This window comes from Lactuca sativa, chromosome 4, assembly GCF_002870075.4.
Source record: "Lactuca sativa cultivar Salinas chromosome 4, Lsat_Salinas_v11, whole genome shotgun sequence".
Taxonomy (NCBI): domain Eukaryota; kingdom Viridiplantae; phylum Streptophyta; class Magnoliopsida; order Asterales; family Asteraceae; genus Lactuca; species Lactuca sativa.
Window position 1 is genome coordinate 75,888,559 of NC_056626.2, and position 6,766 is coordinate 75,895,324.

The following is a 6,766-nucleotide window of genomic DNA, read 5'->3' on the forward strand; positions in this document are numbered from 1 at the left end:
ATTTTAGTTTACTTTAATAGCCTGCAGATGTTAAAAAAAAACAAACAATCTTATTTTTTCAGACTGCAGACGTTTGGTCCACCTCTTCTGCCGTAGATGTCTACATACGTGGTTCGCAGATTGAAGTCATTTTACCTCAGAAAAAACAAACAACACCTTAATGTGATGTAAGCAATGTATTTTATTGATCTTGTAAGCTCATGTTTATTTGATTTTGTAATTTAATGTTGAATTGGTTTGTGATTTCTTAATGTTATAATATGATATGAAATATATGTTTTATTTATATAATTTTAGTAATATGTAAATATGTTATTGATTGAAGACGTTAATGATGTATTTTTAGTTGTATAATTTAGTAAGGTCTATATATATAATTTAATAATATATTTATAATTAAAAAATATTACATTAATAATACATTTATAATAAAGCAAAATATTATGTATAAATTTGGTTAAGATAGAAAACAAAAATAGAATGTAAATGGCAAATGTGTAATTGAAAAGTTGTATAATATAAAACTAAACATTTTAATATTGTATAAGGGCCATTTATGTAATTGTAAACTCATAGGTAAAATTTCAAATGGGCCACAACTAGGGGGGTCAATTTATGATACGACACGACAAAAATACACGATACGAAACGAAATCGGGACGAAATCAAAATTTTGAATTCATTTTCATGTCGTGTTCTTGTCAAGTTTAAAAAACACGATGTCGTGTCGTGTTCGTGTTTACAAATCCACACGAAATTGACACGATTAAGCATGTGTTTACCGTGTTTGTCGTTTTTATCGTGTTATATATGATTAAATATGAATTAAATAAAATAATAGTTATGTAATATTATCTTTATCGTGTCGTGTCATGTTGTCGTTTTTTAATTAGTTCGTTTTCGTGTTAGTGAGAAAAAACACGACATCGTGTCGTGTCGTGTTTGTGTTACAAAAAACCTTGTCGTGTCGTGTCGTGTCAAACAAAAACACGACACGACAACCCGATTTGAGAGGCCTAGCCACAACCCTAATTTTACAAAATGAGCCCCATTTTTAGGGATGTCAAAAACCTCCATGGGACCCCGATACCATACATGACTAATTTTAAAAAAAATCGGGAGCGGGGACGAGGGCGAGATTAACCCCCGTTTATTTTCGGGACCGGGGTCGGGAGTGACTATTTCCGTCCCGTACTCTTGGGGGAGCCCCGTTTATATATATATATATATATATATATATATATATATATATATATATATATATATATATATATATATATATATATATATATATAGGTTCAAATGTTTTTCACATCTATTGTGTGCTATAATGCACCAATAAGAATTGAGTAAACATTAAATGTATATTAAATGATATCCATATTTATAATTCCTTTTTATGGAGACTAATTTAATTCGTCATTAATGTCAATAATAATATTCTTTCAGAATATATAAAATAATAAGAGTGTATTCTAGGAGAACGAGAGTATATTCTAGTAGAATACACCCTCATTCTTCATATTCCATACAACTTTATTATATTTTAAGTGAGTGAGTCCTGAAATAATGTTATTGCTGACATAAAAATCTAGATACGAATTCATTCTGAAAGAATGTTATTGCTGACATTAATGACGGATTTAATTAATTTCCATAAAGAGAAAATTATAATTATAGATATCATTTAATATACATACAATTATGGAAACCATTTAATATCTATCATTATTTAATTAAATAATAATATAATTTTACTAAATTCTATTGATGCATTCTAACACACAATAAATGTAAAAAACACTTTAACCTAGCCCTATATATATATATATATATATATATATATATATATATATATATATATATATATGGGTAAAGTGCATATACCTAACAACCTTATATAAGCTTAGGTACGTAACTCTATAATACTAAATCGGTTTGTATCATATTTACATAGTAGTTGTCTAAGGTTCTTAAACTTCAGCCCCATAACTTGATTACTTCCAAAATCTTTAGATTTTCACCAATATCATTCTTTTACATCACGTCTTTCTATCGAATACCACCTGATGACTTCATATCCTACCGCTACAAATGAAAAGATGTAAGAGAAATATAATGATGAATTTCCAAAATTTTTTGAAGTAATTTAAGTTTATGGATGAAGTTTAAGAAATTTGGATGACTGCAATAAAAATTTAATGCAAAATAATGTGGTTAGATACCTAAGCTTATATAAGGTTGTTAGGTATATTCACTTTACCCTATATATATATATATATATATATATATATATATATATATATATATATATATATAGGGTTAGGTTCATGTGAGACAATAGTATTTTGTGAGACAAGGGGACCAAATCTTGACCATTCATCTTGAATAATCTAAGACTAAAATAAAATCAAATTACACAATAAGGAAGCACAAGGAGACGGTGGCATTTTTGCAATTAAATGGAACTTCTGGATTAGAATAAGGGTGTGGAGGGGCAGTAAGGGGATTTTACTGTCTATTTCATTCAGGTCGTAAAAACTTTATATATCCTCTTCAATCTTCTTCATTATGATCTGCAAAACCCTAAGCAACCTCGATACGAACACCACAATTCGTCTTATCCAATCTCGATCATCAACATCTTCTACTTTGTTCTGATTCGGAGTTTCAACATTGTTATTTTGATTCTAAAATCGGATCAAGTTCTCGAGCATCAACATTCCTGAATCAAATGAAATCGAAGATTAGTTTTACAACAAATGGATCATTCAACAGAACCGAATTCATATTTGCATCAAGAGTTAATCCAGGTGACGTATAATACTATAATTTCTTCTTGATTTTATATTTGTGGGTGATTTTGAGTTAAAATATTCTAATTGTCGATTTTATAATATGTATGTGATGATGAGTTGATGTATTCATCTATGAGATTTCTTCTCATTCTGATTCTACTTTGCACCGATCTTCCAAAACCCCCAATAAAACCCTAAAAATCGATTTTGATTCACTGTCATTTTGATTTTAAACGTTTTTATTCATATTCTGATCTTGAATCATGCTTCTGCCAATCCTTCAACTGCTACTTCTTCTCATGATTCTTAGTTGAGGAAGGATTTTTCTCATCAGGTAATAAAAGATTTCATTAACTCATTTTTTGTTGTTAACAATTTCAATGTTAATAAATCTACAATCCAAGCTAAGTAATAATGCATAAATGAAGTTATTCACAAAATCTGTAGAGATATTCTAGGAATTTGAATTATAATTTGATTCAAGATCTTAGTTTTTTTGGTTTATCTTATTAGTTTCATACTTCTAGTATCAGTTAGGTGTTTGGTAAATTTAGTCATCGCCCGCTAGGTGTTCGACATAATGCACTCTGTATTGATTTCATATTTTCTGCAAGAAAATTGTTATTGAAAATGATAGAATGTTATGCAAACATAACTTGCTTCCTAAATTGATTTTAGATGTTATTTTCTTTGAGTAATTGGATTATCTAGTAAATATTTAGTGAAATGTTGTATGATAATTTGATATTCTAAGTATTCTAGTTTTGATAAGTAATATGGTACTTCTTAATTTAATTTAGATGTTACTTTGTTTGATAAGTTAGATGATCTAGTAAAATATTAGTAAAATAGTCTTTAGTAACTTAATATTCTAGGTATTATGATTTGTAAAGTTAGGTGTTACTTCATAAATTTGATTTAAGATGTAATTTTATTGATTAACCAGATGTTACTGCTTACTTTGATAAGTCAAAACTAAAATTATGAGAATTTGTTATTCTATCCTGACATAATTGAATTAATCTCTTTATGTTTTAGTTCGATAATATTTGATTCAGATTTAGATTCTACATAATGTAGATTCTAAATCACCTCTTATAATAGGCTTTAGGAAGTTGTTAAACAATTTATTTTAATTTAGGAATTATTTTCTGAAATTTATATTGTAGCTATGGTTAGTGTTTGATATAGATTCACTATAGCTTGCGCTAGAAATGAACTTCTTTATTGTAGTTTCGGTTAAATATTTTTTAAATTATTTATTGTGGCTAGGATTAGTGTTTGATACACATTAAAAGCTAATGAAATTTATTCTGATGTGTTCTTAATGCGACAGATGGCAATTTATTCTGGAATAGTAAATGGAAATGTGAAATATTGACTTGGGTAAAGAAGATCTTCTGCAGAATAAGAAGCATACAAAATATTTATGCTTTGACCAATCAGATTCCAATTCCATAAGAAAGTAACTGACGAAGCAAAGGAATAGGGAAAGGTTGATAATGATGGTCATTAAAAATGATGAAGGAATGGATCGATGCAAGAAACATACTGGAAGAATGTGAATAATTTTTTTTAGAATATTTGTAAGTATTTGATTATGAATGACATGGTAGTGTTTTGTTTGTTTGAATATTGGTTATCTTTTTTTAGTTGTGAACAATAGGTATGGTTGTTTCAATGGCCAGTGAATGTTTCACGTAATAATAGTCATGGTTAAAAAATAGTTATGCTTTTACCAATCTGAAATATCATGCTTTTATGATCAAATGTTAATTTTTTGTTATAGTTCATGTACAATATTTTAATAGAGTGATGTTATATGTTTTGTGTATATTTATAATATTTTATTAGAATAATGTTAAATGTTGGTTTTTATAGATTTATATGTAATGACCTTTTTACAATAATATTTTAGAATTTATAGATATATGTAATGTTAATAAAACCTACTTACTGTGTATATGAGGAATATTCTAATAGAATAAATTTATAGGTTGTATGCTTATGTATAATAATTCTATTTGAATAATGTTATATGTTTTAGAATATTAGAAAATTACATATATTATATTTTTATGAATACAGAAATATTAGAATATTTCACTAGAGAAAAGTGGTCTAATGGTCTTAAGGTCTCAAAAAAATTGACATTTAGAACATTCTATTAGAATAGTGTTAAGCTTTGTTGGTTTTTATAGATTTATATGTAATGACCTTTTTACAAAAAAAAATATGAATTTATAGTTATATGTAATGTTAATAAGACTTATTTACTATGTATATGTAGAATATTCTGATAGAATAATTTTAAAGGTTGTATGTTCATGTATAATAATTCTTTTGGAATAATGTTATATGTTTTATAACATTAGAATATTACATATATTATATTTTCATGAACACTAAAATATTAGAATATTTCACTAGAGAAATGTGGTCTCATGGTCTCATGGCCTCATAATATTAAGGCCATCTCATTTGAATCTAGGGCATGATGTATGATGTTGATAATCTAATTGAATAATTTTATAGGTTACTTGTTAAATAACTTCATTTATTAAATAAAAAATATGTATATGTAGAACATTCAAATAGAATAATGTTATGTGTTATTTGTTTTCATAAATGTATATGTAGAATATTCTAATAGAATTATGTTATAGGTTTTAAAATAAATAAATTAATTTATTACATGAAAATAATGTGTAGTATATGTAAAACATTCTATTATAATAATGTTATATGTTGTTACTTTTCAGAGGTTTATACATAATGAGCTTTTTTAAAATATAACACTACTTGATTATATCAACAACAAATATCAATGTAGAATATAACACATAACAATAATCAAATCTAGAATATTAGTCATAGTAAGAAAAAACACATTCAATTACATCATCATTTATAAACGTGTATTAGAATATTACACTTATAAATTATTAAAAATAGAATTATACACTTCAATAAGATATCAGTATCATCAATATAGAAAATATAAGTTATTAAAAATAGAATTATACACTTCAATAAAATATCAGTATCATCAATATAGATAATATAATAATAGACTATATCATTAAATATGTGCACTATATCATGTATCATATTCTAAACAAAATATGGAACTAATTGAGTAGTTAAACAAACAAAAATCGAAGTAGACTATAACATTATATATATGTACATGTACAATATCCGGAATCCAAACTAAATAATCATTAGTTGAAACGAGTTCATTGCTTGAGTGTAATTCTTCAGCACCATCATTAATTTGACCTACAAAAAAGTATTCCATTAATATTAATTATTGTATAAATATTTACAAAATTGTATTCTAAACTTAATTTTCTAAATATAGAAGGACGTATGAGTAATGTTTTTCAATTATTCTAATCAGAATAATATACAATTAATATGTAATGTAATAAAAAATATGATGAAATGCGACCAAGTACCACTTCTGCTTCATGCTAAACTGGTCCAAATTCATCTTTTACTTCACATGCTACTGACAAGGATGATAGTAACTAACCAAAACCTTTAACTCATATAATCAAAATAATAAAAACAATGAGGAAACATCTTTCAAGCTTCAAGCTTCAAGCATCAACATAGTCTGAGATTTCCCTACAATGATTACACCAATCCTTCATATATGCACCATGTAGTGTACTTATCTAAATATGATGGAAAAAGAACAACATTTATATCAACAAGAATATGATTTAATCATTTAGAGGCAAACCAATGATAAAACATGTTCCAAGCTCCAAGCATCAACATGGTCAGATATTTCCCTACGATACAAGCACCAATCTTTCAAAATCTTTCAAACATGCATAAATATACATCATGATACTTAAAATAAAACATAAAACATAAAACATACTATTATTCTAATCATAATAATATACAATTCTATCAAGATTTAAACAAAATTATGCTAAAATCAATCTCCAACC